The following is a 14480-nucleotide window of genomic DNA, read 5'->3' as shown; positions in this document are numbered from 1 at the left end:
GGGATTTGCTGGCCGATTGTCGCCACTCCGAGCGGCCAAGAATAAGGGACCGTCTTCATGAGCTTCTCCGTGTCTAGATACTAATGGACTGTCATTATTGTTTCTTTTCTATCGACTTTTTTCCAGCTGAGTAGTTCCGGCCATGTGCCGCTACTCCGAGTTACGAATTCTGTCTCTTCGTGTCTAGCTGAGAATTGCTGACCATTTGCCGCTCCTCCAAGCCAAGATATAAATTGTCCATCACTGTTTTGATGTTGTCGCCGCCGTGTTCCAGGTGAAGCGCAGGAGATCGAAGTCAAGTCCAGGTCCTAGTTACGAGTTCCAAGTCAAGTCCACGTCCTGGTTCCGAGTTTCTAGTCAAATACAGGTCATGGTTCCGAGATCCGAGTCAAGTCCAGGTCCTGGTTCCGAGTTCCGAGTCAAGTCCACGTCCTGGTTCCGAGTTCCGAGTCAAGTCCAGGTCCTGGTTCCAAGTTTCAAGTCGAGTCCAAGCCTGTCTTCTGTGCCTGTCTCCTGCACTTGGGTCCGCCTCTAGTCGCACCAGCCGCCCATTGCAACACCATCTGCCGTATCCGGCACTCATTGCATTAAAATAAATACAGCTTCGCCAATCAGACCCTTTCTCTCCTTGTTCTGCCCCTGCCTCTGCGATCTCCCGAACTCGCTCACTTTCACTTCTTCAATTTGCCTTAAATATCTTCTTCCTGCACGACACGCCTGGGTGCCAGACCCTGCCAGACCAGTTTGAGGCTTGCGATAGTTCAGCGGAAGATAATTCTCTTGATTTTTCCGATGCAATTCATGGAATCCAAAACGTTGTAAATGGTTTGGCGTAAGAAAACTGGAATGTAGGGGTGTGTGTGTGTGTGTGTGTGTGTGTGTGTGTGTGTGTGTGTGTGTGTGTATTTGTGTGTGTATTTGTCTGTGTGCGTGTGTGTCTGTGTGTGTGTGTGTCTGTGTGCGTGTGTGTCTGTGTGTGTGTGTGTGTGTGTGTGTGTGTGTGTGTGTGTGTGTGTGTGTGTATGTGTGTGTGTGTTTCCAGTATAACAGAGCCTGGATAGCTCAGTCGGTAGAGCATCAGACTTTTAATCTGAGGGTCCAGGGTTCAAGTCCCTGTTCAGGCGCTCACTTTATATCGCAGACTGATTCTCCATCAGCACATTCACATCCATCCGATGAAATGTAAATTTTCCCAGCCAAACCAACTGGCGGAATGTCTTCACCCAGAGGATGCAGAGAGCCTGAATCGAACTGCCAGCGGAAGGGATGGGTGCCGATTCGATTTGAACATTTCAGAGAGATTTGGGTAAGTACACGGGTGGACGGGGTATGGAGCGCTGCTGTCCGGGTGCAGCTCGATGGAACGAGGCTGAATAATATTTCAGCCCAGACTGAATGCGCTCGGGTCCGGCTTCTGTGTTGTAGCGCTCAGTGTCTCCGTGACAGTGTAGTGAATTTAGAATGGGTTGTAATTACCCAGAAAGCATTAAACCCCATATTCACCCACTGCAACTGCCCAGGACATGGCGCGTCCTTCGTCGGCCTTTAACAACCCACGTTAGCCGGCACCGCCTGTGCACACACAAAATCTTCCGGCCTCTCCACCAGTGCAGACCTTGTCCCGTTTCCCTCTGCGCATCTCCGTCCTCCTTTTTGATCCACAACATTCCTTCTCGATCATCTTCCCGCGCGGTAATTATCACATTACTATATATTTTTGTATAATAAAATATTTATTGAATCATAATAATTCAGAATACGCACCAAGATCTATGGAGCTTTATTCCCTCTTCCCGCAACTGAAATTCCGCCGCTGTTGTTCTTAGCAATTGCTATGGGTCTCGTTTTCCTATCGGAGTTTGAAAGCAATAATTCAAAATTATTTTTATTTGATAAGATGTCGCTCATTTTTTACTACTTCCGAATAAAAATGGTTGATTGTACTGATGGGCGATACCACCAACACCAGGGGTGCAGACGGAGCCGGAGCGCTCTGGAGCGCATCCGACACCTCTTTAAGAAAAAAAGCCGAAATAAACAAGCTAATTAATCAGGTGCCGCCCAGGGTGCTTTGAGTATCTCAGAAACTGCTGATCTCCTGGGATTTTTACGCACAACAGACTGGAGTTTAGAAAGAATGGTGCCAAAAACAAACAAAAAAAAAATCCAGCGAGTGGCTGTTCCGTGAGCGAAAACATCGTGTTAATCAGTTGGATCAGTTGCTAAGTGGACCGAAGCATCACAAGTGAGGTTCAGTTCGGATCGGTGAGGAGTGTTTCATATTGGGAAGAGAAACGTGCACAGTGTGTGGCGCGAAACGAGGAAGTGTTACAGAGCGGAGGTAACTAAAAACACAAGGACAAAGTTCGCCTAGAGTAGCTTCAGATAAAGGCAGAACGGTGATGAAGACGTTTCATCAGTCAGAGTATTAAATATTAAAGTTAGGACGTTATACAGTCTAACTTACACTGCACTTGGGGAAGTGATTGGTGAGATTGCATTGGCACATTCTGTCTGGTTGTTGCTACCCCATTTTCTACACAGAGCACTGACACAGGGAAGCAACGTCAATCATCAAGGACCCCCACCACCCAGACCGTGTATATTTCTCGTAACCGCCTTCAGGACCTCCACCACCCAGACCGTGTACATTTCTCGTAACTGCCTTCAGGACCCCCACCACCCAGACCGTGTACATTTCTCGTAACCGCCTTCAGGACCTCCACCACCCAGACCGTGTACATTTCTCGTAACTGCCTTCAGGACCTCCACCACCCAGACCGTGTACATTTCTCGTAACCGCCTTCAGGACCCCCACCACCCAGGACATGTGCTTTGGTCGCTACCGTTATCAGGACCCACACCACCAAGTACCGGAAGTTAATACCCTCAGTTATCAGGCTCTTAAACCAGAGGGGATAACTTCACTCAATTTCACTCTCCCCGTTACTGAACTGTACCCGTAGCCTATGGGTTTACCTTTAAGTATTCTAGGCCCACAGATTAAAGAGAAGGGTAGTGTTTTTTAATAAACAAAGCACAACACTGATTGTTGGCAAAACGACAGTGCAATGTTTCGTCTTTACTTCTGGAAAATACAAAGGGAATGAGTGGCAAAGTAAGAATGTGATCTGTGTTTGATTAGTCTAAGAGTAGGTTTGATGGGCTCGGTTGGCTGACGTGCCTGTATCCGTCGTGTATCAGCTGACGTAAAACTGAAGCAGCAGGGAGGGCGGAAGAGTCAGTAAGACAACGAGATACTTCTCGTACTGCAAAGCCAGAATTGCTGTGTTATTGCTTCGAACATCCGATTGTCGGGTAAATATGGACATTATGCAGAGAAAGACAGACCGACAGACAGACAGATAGATAGCTAAGTAGACAGACATTATTCTCTCATAACGCAGAAAAAAATCATGCAGGGCAGAGGGAAATGCTTGTAGCTTAATTAGAATTCAGTATTAGAACTTGAACACTGGAAAGAGGTTCTGTCGGGTTTCGGCAGGACTCAAGTGTACACCAACGAATACTCCAGGGTTTATGAGGGAGCACAAAGGCAACAGTCTTTCAAAAACAGAAGGTAGGCACGAATCCGAAATGGCAGGCTGAGATCTTACCAGGGAAGGCAGTCAGGCATGAGCAGACAATCCAGAGCGCATAGGAAAAAAATCAGGTCCAGGAACAGGCAAAATCCAAAACACAGGAACGAGCAAAATCGGTTGGCAGAAGTCGCAATGACAGACTAGAACGACACAGGTCAGAACTGGGACGAACTGGCAGAGAATGCTAGTCAAGGCGGGGTTTAAATGGCCAGGGTAATGAGTGAAAAATTAGGAACAAGTGGGCGCAAATGAGGAGACAAGCAGGCAATTGGAGGAAGTCCAAAAAAGTAAAGGGGCTGGGCCAGAACCCACACGGCCAGGTGAAATAAAACAGAAACTAAAGACTGTCGTGATCCGGGGCTACCAGCAGAGGCTCTTCGACCCAGTGTTCAGGCCGGATCCTTAGCAGGTTCGCATGTTAAAGATTGACAGTGATATATGTCATAGCGGCCTACCCTAGAGTCGGAAAGGACTGGATAGTGCAGAGAGTATGTAGCTTCAGGACCATGGACAGTGCAAAATGTGCAGATTTATGATCGTGGACAGTGCAGATTGTTCAGCTTCAGGTCCATAGATAGTGCAGAGGGTGCAGCTTCAGCACCATGGATAGTGCAGAATGCGCAGCTTCAGCACCATGGATAGTACAGAGTAGGCAGCTTCAGGACCATGGATAGTACAGAGTGCGCAGCTTCAGCACCATGGATAGTGCAGAGGGTGCAGCTTCAGGACCATGGATAGTGCAGAGTGTGCAGCTTCAGCACCATGGATAGTACAGAGTGTGCAGCTTCAGGACCATGGATAGTACAGAGTGTGCAGCTTCAGAGCTATTTCAGAGAGACTCGCGGGGTGGGTGACATTTCTGGTGTCTATCAGTTTTCCAATGGGAATTCCGGTATCCTTCCACTCTCCAAAAAAATATGGGTTGGTGGATAAACTGGCCGCTGTAAAGTTGCCAGTCGTATATAAACGAGTGTTCCAGTGGAGTGCAGTTGATTTGAGTCCCGAGCATGTTTGGTACAAAGTCCGTCATCAGTTTGATGAGCAGAATTATTTAAGGTAATGTACTGACTGAGGACAGTATTGTTTCAAAAATCTACCTAACCATGTAGTAAAATGTTTGATGTGATTTACGGCACAGTATTAATAGAAGTGTTTAGTTAAGTAAACCATTTAGAAGTTCACATTCTTAGAAGTGTTTTTCGGAACTAAGTTGACATTTCGTATTATTGTGCGGCTTTAAAATCAATTTTATTTGAAGTTTATATCGAAAGTTTGATACTGGAATAAATTATTGGTATTTTTTTAACAATTGGAACATTATTAACCGTGTAGTTTCAGTAAAATTGAGGACATCTATCAATCTTTCAAGCTATGGTCAATATAGGTGTTTCATGTTTGAGATCAAATAAAGTTTTTAATTTGAAATCTGTCAGTTAAAGAGGGTCACATTTGGTATTAATAGAATTAGAGTTGACTGTAGCAAATAGTACTGACTATCGGCCACAACTGAGCAAACGCCCACAGTGAAATAATACGGGATCTGTTGATTGACACCAGCCTGCTTTAATGATGAGCCTCATCTTTGATTGAAAGAAATTCGCCTTAATCTTTGATTAACTTGTTTAGAATTGTCGGTACTCTGGGGTATTCATAGATAAGTACATCCAAACAGTTTCAAACATATCGACGCCAGATTTAATTAAAACAATTGTGAATCTGAATGATGATGTAACCTTATTGTCCCTGTGGAGATGTGGAGATGTATACTAAAGACAGCCGGAACAAATACCTCAGTGTCGTTGCTTGTAAATCAACGGAACAGATCCATCACGTTAGAACATGCTGGAGACATTCTACAGTATCAGGAAAGTATATTATATCATAATTGCAAATGTTGGTGTCCCTGGTAAGCACCTATAAATTTATTTTGTTGATTATGTAATTTTACACTCTAGATTGTCTCCCAGTTTGATCTATAGCTAAAAATGTTTGCCTGCTGATGCTATGGTTTTGCTTGAGCCAAGAGTGGAACAGTGATATCGTTTCCACGATCCTACATCCTCAATGTATGGCACTAGTAATGATAATTATACTAGTTCTAATGGTAATAGCGATAAGTAATAACAACAACCATAAAAGGAAATAATAATAATAATAATACTGGAACTACTGTTTTTTTTCTGAGCGTTTAAAGTTTATTGGAAGGTCAGATTGTAGAACCACAGAGAGACATCCGGCGAAGAAGTTGACAAGTAGCCCGGTTACTGCCTGATAATAAATAGTCATAATTCGCAGATAAAATCCATGTTGTTGAAGTTTTGGCGACTGTATTGAAGGATGCAAACAAATGCTTTAAAATAGTTGCGTATCGCAAATGATCCAAGTAATTCCTATTTTATTTGGCTTTTGGTGATACTATGTCTCTCTTTTTCCTCTGCTGCTGTTGGCTAAATAAGCTTTTTAACTGGTGAAACACAGCGAAAGTGTTAACCTTCTTCTGTTTGAAACCCACAGAATCGATTGCTCTGGAGTTACTGAGAGTGATCAGCTGCTCATGTTTACAACCGGGCAAATGGTCTTTACTGTGTGAGTAACTAATTCAATTGTCCCAGCAAATGTTCCCAGTACTCATTGGTCAGTGACGTCACTCTTACAGTCTGTGAAATACTGCTGTATGTTTATAGATTGTTAAAAGTCCATTGATTGTTAAAATTAATTCACGTTTGCGCCAAATATTCCTTAACTATTATTTGGGGTCCCACCACTGTACTGACCTATGCACGCAACTCAATAGCGTGACCGTGAGTGAAGGAATTCTCATGAACACATGTATTTAAATTTTAGCTTACCAATTCAGGCCAAGGGGATTTGTGAAGATAGATAGTTGCATTTACATCACCGAGGTGGGCTTAAAAAGCCCGTGTTTTGTGCGCTTCGATATTCCAATTGTATGAATGGAATGGGGATTCCCTGCTGGCCCAGCCGTCCCATCCAGACCAGTAAACTTATTTCCCACTTGTCATTTCAGTCTTTACTTTGCTGGTCATTTTCGTATTCTGGGTCCCGGTTCGTGACGTTCCTGTCATTGGCAAATTTACTCTCTGTCTAGTTTATTTGGTCATCAGATCCCCTCAGAACGACTCCAGGCTGTCCACGCAACACATCATCTTCTCGGGGATCATTCCAATCGATTTTTTCGCACATTTCTGAGATATTCACGGGTTTCTTAGAGAGCGGAGCCTGAAATCTGATAGCAGATGCATCAGACAATGCAGATCTATTAGTCAAAGCGTTCCGCCATGACTTCCTGGCTCTTAGAGCCACTGAATCATCGAGACTTACGGAACGAAAGGAGGCACTTCAGACTATCGAGTCCCCACTGCCTATCAGACACCCATTTACACTAATACAATATCAATCTCTTATTCTCTCCACATTTGTTCAGTTCGGTTCAGACTACATCATCCACATGTACACCTGAAGCAATTTGCAGCGTCTAATTGGCCGAGCAGCACGCATCACTTCCTGATATGTGATCAAAGCGGCGCACCCAGGAGGGACCCGTGTGGTCAGAGTTAGAACGTGCAAACTCCACACAGACAGTCACCGAGTTTAGAATTGAATCTGATTCTCCGGCGGTGCTGTCAGGGACACGTAGGACAATCTGAACCATTTTTTCCTTATAACTTCCATGGGTTTGACCATTTACTTAATAAATTCAGATGGCGTTTGAACAGTTTTCTTGGTCTCTCTTTCCAATTTTGTGAGTTTATGGTTGGAACAGGAATTTATATTTCCATCTCTGGTATTGTGGTGTCTTCCAGAAATATCTTTAAAATAATAAAAGGCGGAACTGAACCAGAAGATATTGTTTCTCCTTTTCAGATTATTAGAGTATTTCGGCACAGAAGTAAACTTTCTTTCCATTCAGTCTATGCCGACATGATTTTAAACCTAATCCAATTTACCTGCACCAATAGATGTTCTTCAAAACCATTCCTATCGTTTTCACACCGATCCAAACCTCTGTTAAATATTACAACTGAAATCTTGCGCTGGGATCGACTCCGCCGTTTTTTTGAACCTTCTGAATAAACTTGGGCCTTCTGAATAAACTTGGGACTCAAATCCCTCACAGCCCTGGTGTGTTTTGGACTTGATTTCCCCGCATATTCCCTGTTACTGCTGCAATAGGTGGACCTGTATCTTGGTTCTGACATAACAAGTTGAGTTTCGCTTTCAGCTGATGCCAGCACTTTGTCTCGGTTGCACACGGGGAGTTGGATGTTTGGAAGGGAGAATGATGGACATTATCACTTGTTAAACCTTCCGACATCCTCCAGTAGAGGGCAATATACACCGAGCACAGAAATCTGCTGCTCTGAGTTTTCTCGATGTTATTTCTCTTCTCTGTTTTTGCAGTGAATTTAGTGGCGATTGGGATCCTGTCCCGGGGAATATGTGGCCTTTCCACCTGCACAACTCGCTACCTGGTGGCCATGGCAACGGTGGACCTCATGGCTGTGAGCACTGCCGTTATACTGAGGAGGATTAGTTTTTATTTCCCAGGATCCTTCTTGGACATCTACCCATTGTGTAGCATTATCTTTGTACTGCTGTGTGTACCAAAGACTGTTCCGTTTGGTTCACCGTTACCTTCACGTTTGATCGATTTGTCGCCATTTGTCGCCAGAAACTGAAAACAAAATATTGCACCGGGAAAACTGCGGCTCTGGTTCTGATGATTACCTGTGTACTGATCTGCTTTAAAAACGTTTCTTACTATTTTATACATAAGCATAGAAGGATTGCATGTACATACGGTGACGCTGTGCTATTTGTATGTAGAAGTCTTCGAGTGCGATGGGGTGGGTTAATGTGTGAAGGTGTTGATCAGTCTGACGGTTTGGAGAAATCAACTGTTTTTGAGTCCGGTGGCCGTGGTGTGGATGGTGTGTAGCCTCTGTGCCGAGGAGAGTGGGAAAAAACAGTCTACAGAAAGGGCGGGTGTCATCGTTCAAGATATTACCAGCATTTTTACCGGCACCTTTCTGTATGTATGTACTCGATGGCGGGTAGACTGATGCCAATGATGTGTTGGACAGGTTTAACTACTCGTTGTACAACCACTGGAGAAAACCTCCATTCGACACACCAGAGGAGATCTTTTTTTTTCAGTGTCCAATTTGCTACCAATCTGCTAAGCTTCGTGAGTTGGGCGAAGAACTGAACTCCAGTGTTCGTCAGGTCTTTCTGCTCCCAGCAGTGAGAACCTGTACCAGTGATCTGGATCGAATCCAGTTTGCAGGAGCTGTCAGTGGTTGCTCACAGCTACACTAATCGCAGTTCGATTAACCATTTTACAGTGGATTTGTATATCACCTTGATTCTGATACCCAGGAAGATTTTTCTTCTAATTTTTTTTTAAATTTTTCTGTCCCCATCATTTTATAGTGTCGATTCACTCCACAGAATGATCTGAATGTCATAGTTTGGACAAGTATCGGTTTATTCCTTTATTTTGATCCCTGACATCAATGGAGACATCTATCGAATGCAATGTCGCTGACATTCACCGGGATATTGTTTGGGATGTTGTGACTCACGATCAGGAAGGATGGCAGAGATTCAGCTTGTCCTGCTTGCAATAGTGTCTGCTAACACTGACCTGGTAGATGTATGCAAGGTAATGAGAAGTACAGGAAAGGCAGATGTCACAGAAGACTATAATTAGGAAGCTTAGGTTTACGTTCGGGGATAATTCATCCGGAGAGTAAGAGTGGTTTTCTTCCAACTGTTGGAGCCCGGATTGTACTGCTTGAGAAGGATGGGTTTAGAGTTTTTCCCAACCTGTCAAGACTGTTTATAGCAAGATTTGGAAAACCAATACATACAAGGTTACGGACCATGGGCTGGGAAATGGGCTTGGTTTGAATAGGAACGATGGAAATGGTTGATAAATGACCATTTTCTCGATTGTATGTAGCCAGATGCCCCCATGGCCACTGTTAAAATTCCCACATCCTGTGTAAATAAATTACGCAGTGAGATGATCATATCGATTCCCATTGCCAGTTTTGCTCTGATCCTCAGCACGAACCACAGTTGCGATGAAACTTCGAAACTTCGAAATAGCCAAACTTCGAAAAAAAAGTTAATCGCTATCAGCTCCCTAACTCAACACGGTGCAATTCGGGAGCAGAGTTTTCTTCCAGATGAATTAGTTAATGATTGAAATAATTGCTGGAGGGGTGGGACGGAATGGATGCGTGGGAGAGGGAAATGAAGTACCCAGCGACAGCATGTTCTGGGTCACGAATGCTAAATTAAATAAACTGCTCTGTGTTCCAATCTACGTGTGTTTCACGTTCCCAGCTGCGGAGCGACGACCATGTGAGTGGGGAGTACAGACGAATAAATTGCAAGGAAGTGGTTGATTGAAAATGAAAATGCTGTTGAGAGCAAAGGGAGGGGTAAAGTACGAGCCAAAAACTGCGTGTTCTATTTTACCTCTACTTCCCAGCCACTGGGGACAAAATACTGCAGCAGCACTTCCGGTTTTGATGGCAGTCAGCTTTGTGATGTTTTTAATATCTTTCATAAATTATGATAAAATAAGTGAGGTAAACAAATGCGTAGCCCCGTTATGTGAAATAAATCCACGTTGTAGTCAACGCCGTTAGATAGGATTTTCCAAGTTCGACAAGACATTCGCTCTGTCACAGACTCATAGAGAGATCCAGCACGGAATCACACACTCTGACCACCGAGTACAGGCTGTCCTTTAAGCTTCCATTTATACATTTACCCGACCCTAATCCATGGTACTCTCTCCACAGTTCCAAAGAAAAATCACCTTTGTGCCATTTCTACAGATTCGGGATAACTTACGGTCCCCGTCCAAGCCGCATGTTTCTTTACAGGACGGGGGAATTAAAGAGCAGGGAATCTTATCCCATCCCGTGATGAACGTGCAAATTCACGCAGATGCTAAACGATGTCACAATATCTTCGTGTCCAATTAGATCCTCGATTGCCTCACTTGCAGACCCCAGTCATTTGGGATAGGGAGCAACATCTCCCCCACAATCTCCCTCAGCACAGGAGCACCACAAGGCTGCGTGCTTACACCTCTGCTCTACTCGCTTTACACATGACTATGTGTCTAAGCATAGATCCAATGCCACATTCCAGTTTGCTGTTGTGAATCAAAGATGGTGACGAAACAGCATAGAGGAGGGAGATGTGAAGATTCAATTGCTAGAGTCTAGTCTGACACCAACCTACACACACACACACACACACACACACTCTCTCTCTCACACTCAACTGAACATCACTCCACTCCCTTTGCAATTTCTGCTCATTTCTTTCTCAATTCTTGCTAAAACATTGTTTACATTGTTTACATTTACATTTACATCATTTATTATTATATTGTAATGTGTCCTTTACTGTGCCTATTGTCTTGTTCATTAATTATTGTGCTGTCTTTCGCTGTTTTTTTAACTTTATGTTGTCCCGTTTAAGTCTGAAGTCTAATGTATTGTTTCACGTAGTCGAGTGAAGTTTAGTATTGTTTCATGTAGCACCATGGTCCTAGAGGAAAGCTTTTTCGTTTCTACTGTGTACTGTACCAGCAGTTGTGGTTGAAATGACAATAAAAGCGACTTGACATGACTTGAGACCAAGGCACTCCCCAGTCCTCTCAGTGAATTCTCCAACTCCAAATTCAGTTTCGTTTGTGAATGCTGTTGAAAAGTATTCACTTGGTTTTAATGCCATCGCCTATAGCCTCTATGACTAAGGTCTTCAGTTCCTCACCTGAAAGTTTGTTTAAAAGGCGTCACGACCCAGCTTACACTGTTCCCTCAGCCTGTAAATTCCAAAGGTCCAGGTACTTGCCAATCTCTGTGTAAAGTATTATCACTTGATTTATTCCCTGAATATCTCTCTCTCTCTCTCTCTCTCTCTATTCTGAATCAATACACTCAAATTGCACAAACCCTTCGTACGAGGAAAAAAAATCCAGAAATTTATTTCAGCCATACTCCTCATAATGTTGCCAGATGGTATTTATTTATTAGTGTGCATTTTATTCCATGTGCATATTTTAACCGTAATTATTTTTTGTTCTATCAAATCATTGAATGCGGTTTTTGTTGCAAGTCGCTCCAAAGTAGCACAACAAATTCCCAATACATTTCTATATTTACGGCGAGTAAAGTTGGTTCTGATTCTCGACAATAGATCTTCCTTAGTCATGTTCCTGTCTTAACTTTCTGAGCCCCCATAAAGCAGACAGAATTTATCTCGGCAATCTTCATAACGCAACTGCCTCACGATTCCTTTCCATCCACCTTCTGCTCCAGTTTTGACACCTTGAAAGGCCAATCCGTTCGTTAATAGACCCCAAGATGCGCCCATTGATGTCCAGCTGTTTTACACTCCAAAATAGTACCAGCTCATCTTCGTCCGCATTATAGCACAGTGCCTTTCTTGCCCTTTTCACCCAAACACCCGGAACGTTGCCGGGTAAGTCGCCGTTCCACATATCAAAAGCTGCAAGGATTATTGTATCATGGACAATTCACGGATCGAGCCTTCCACGTCACATGCCAGGTCGTTCAGTGGTTCGAGGCTTCAGAGGTTCAATGGATCCATTTAATAACACGGAACGAACAACCTGAGATCCTCACTCTTCACAGACAGCTACTGAACAGAAGAAAACCCCAAAGAATGAATGACAGAAAAACGTTAAATCCCCAAAGCACCCCCACCCTCCCACGCACAAGCAGCAGCAAATCATCCACCCTTCCCAGCTCCCTCCCCTCCCCACCCCACTTGCGCTACCGGGAAACATCAGCGACCACCAGCCACGAAGTGAGCAATAGCAAAGACCCAATGAGAGCATGATCTATAGACCATCAAAAACTACAGTCCATAACCCATCACATCGACACGCACAGGGTCTCTCTCTCACTAACAAGGGTCAGAGAGATGTTGACCATCCCTCAGCGAGTGAGGAGACCAAAAGACAGCTCGCTGTTACCATGTTACAGTCAGAAGCGTTGGTTTTATTCCAAGTTTTTCTGACCAGAGAGAGAGAGAGAGAGAGATAGAAAGAGAGAGAGAGAGAGAGAGAGAGAGAGAGAGAGAGATGTCTCTCTCTGAACAACAACTTTGGTCAGTCCTCAACAGCACCAGGAGACTCTGCTCTGCAAGATGTAAGCCCCACCTTCTGCCATGATGTTCCGGTGTTCCATTCTCCCGCGACACATCAGTTGCCGACCGTGGTCTACAGGGCCGCGCAAGGCCGCAAACCGAGCCGCACATCTTCCCAGCCGCCCTGCAGATATGGAGAAACGGCCGATCGCCGACCTGCGGGAACGGGAAACCACCGCCGTGAAGAGCCGGAGTTTGAGTGCATCTGTAGATCACGGACGCCAACAGAACACGGGGCAGCTTTAAAGGGAAAAATAGGGAGACTTTAAAGAAAGGAATTTAATCTGTTTCGCAGATGAGCGGGAAGAAGTTGCCCCCCTCTCCGCCGCCATCTTACCTCCTGCAAGATATAAAATGGCGAAATCCGTTGGTGGACATGAGTAGTCGCATGACTCCAATTCCAATTCCAGAATGACCCCCTGTCTCCTATTGCAAAGCAATTTTCGGTCCCATTTTACAGCGTGTCCTGGATCCCTTAGTGACTAAGCATTTGAACTCCCTTCCCTCGATGGATTTTGGCAAGGCTTTAGTAAGTTCCATGCTAACCACATCCACCTCTCTGCCCTCAGCGACACATTTGGTTTCTTCTTCCAGCCTCTGTGAGGGATTTATCAATCCTTACGACTAACAAGGCCTCAGTTTTATTTCTGCAGACCTGCATTGTGCTGCCACCAATCCCTGCGCTGAATTCTCCAATACATTCGGAGAACGGCGAGACGTGGATTACGATGGATTACATTAGCTTTCAAATGACTTCTGATTCAGGATTATAAACACGAGCTCCTGCAGAGACGTTGGTCTTTGTAGTTGAAATTAACAGACAAGAGCAGGGTCACTAGGAAACTTAAATGAAATTCTCCAATCAGAATGCCTCCCCTTCTCCAAACAGAAACACACACAGTGGTGCACGCAGGAAGTTTTATTCACCTGAAATATTGTCATTTGCTGTCTTGAACTCTACGCTGTTTAATTCCCAAATATCCCAATATTATCAGGAGTTGGATATTGTAAATATATATGTCGGGGTGTAGTTGTGTGACAGGCGAACGTCACAATGGAAATCTACAACTTGGTGTACGATGAAAGAAGAAAAATGGATTTTGAGGTATTACCTTCACATTACGAAGGCGAGAGAAAGACAATAACAGGTAGGAGGACGCAAAGGTAGGGTCAGGATTTGGTCACATGGACCCCCAGCTCGCTCCACAACTCCATTAGATCGCGACTGCGCAGGTTTGACTCAAGGTTTCGACTACTCTGACCGTTACCCAGAATTATTGACACGGTCAATAGTAATAATCTTACGGATCAGCAATTGTCCGATGTTGCTGGAGTAGAAGTCTACAAAAGAGGACACGTTCGTGTAAACGCGTTCGGTCGTGTGCGTGCAATAGTATGTGCATGTGCTGTTTATCTATATGGAAGCTGAATGTCCTTATGTGTATTTGAATGTGTATTTGTGTGCGTCCGCATGAGTCCATCTCTTGCCTCTATTTCCTTGTGCATGAATGCCTGGGTGCGTGCGTGGCCGTGTGTATACGTAAATGCCTCGGTGTATTTGTGTCCTTTGGAAATCTGCACAGATTCTGTTTGCATTTGATTATGACATTTGAGTAATGTCATTCTGAGTGACATTATGGGTGTTTGTGCCTG

The 14480-nt window shown here is 44.3% G+C and overlaps 1 non-coding gene across 1 annotated transcript; it reads left to right on the top strand.

Moving 5' to 3' along the window:
* Positions 1-1051: 1051 nt before the first annotated feature.
* On the top strand, positions 1052-1124 carry trnak-uuu (transfer RNA lysine (anticodon UUU)). The gene has a single exon. It is a non-coding gene; the product is annotated as a tRNA-Lys (tRNA).
* The last annotated feature ends 13356 nt before the right edge of the window (positions 1125-14480 follow it).

Source organism: Mobula birostris, chromosome 13 (assembly GCF_030028105.1).
Source record: "Mobula birostris isolate sMobBir1 chromosome 13, sMobBir1.hap1, whole genome shotgun sequence".
Classification (NCBI taxonomy): Eukaryota; Metazoa; Chordata; class Chondrichthyes; order Myliobatiformes; family Myliobatidae; genus Mobula; species Mobula birostris.
Note: the sequence above shows the minus strand (reverse complement) of the source record. Positions and strands in the feature narration are given on the sequence as shown.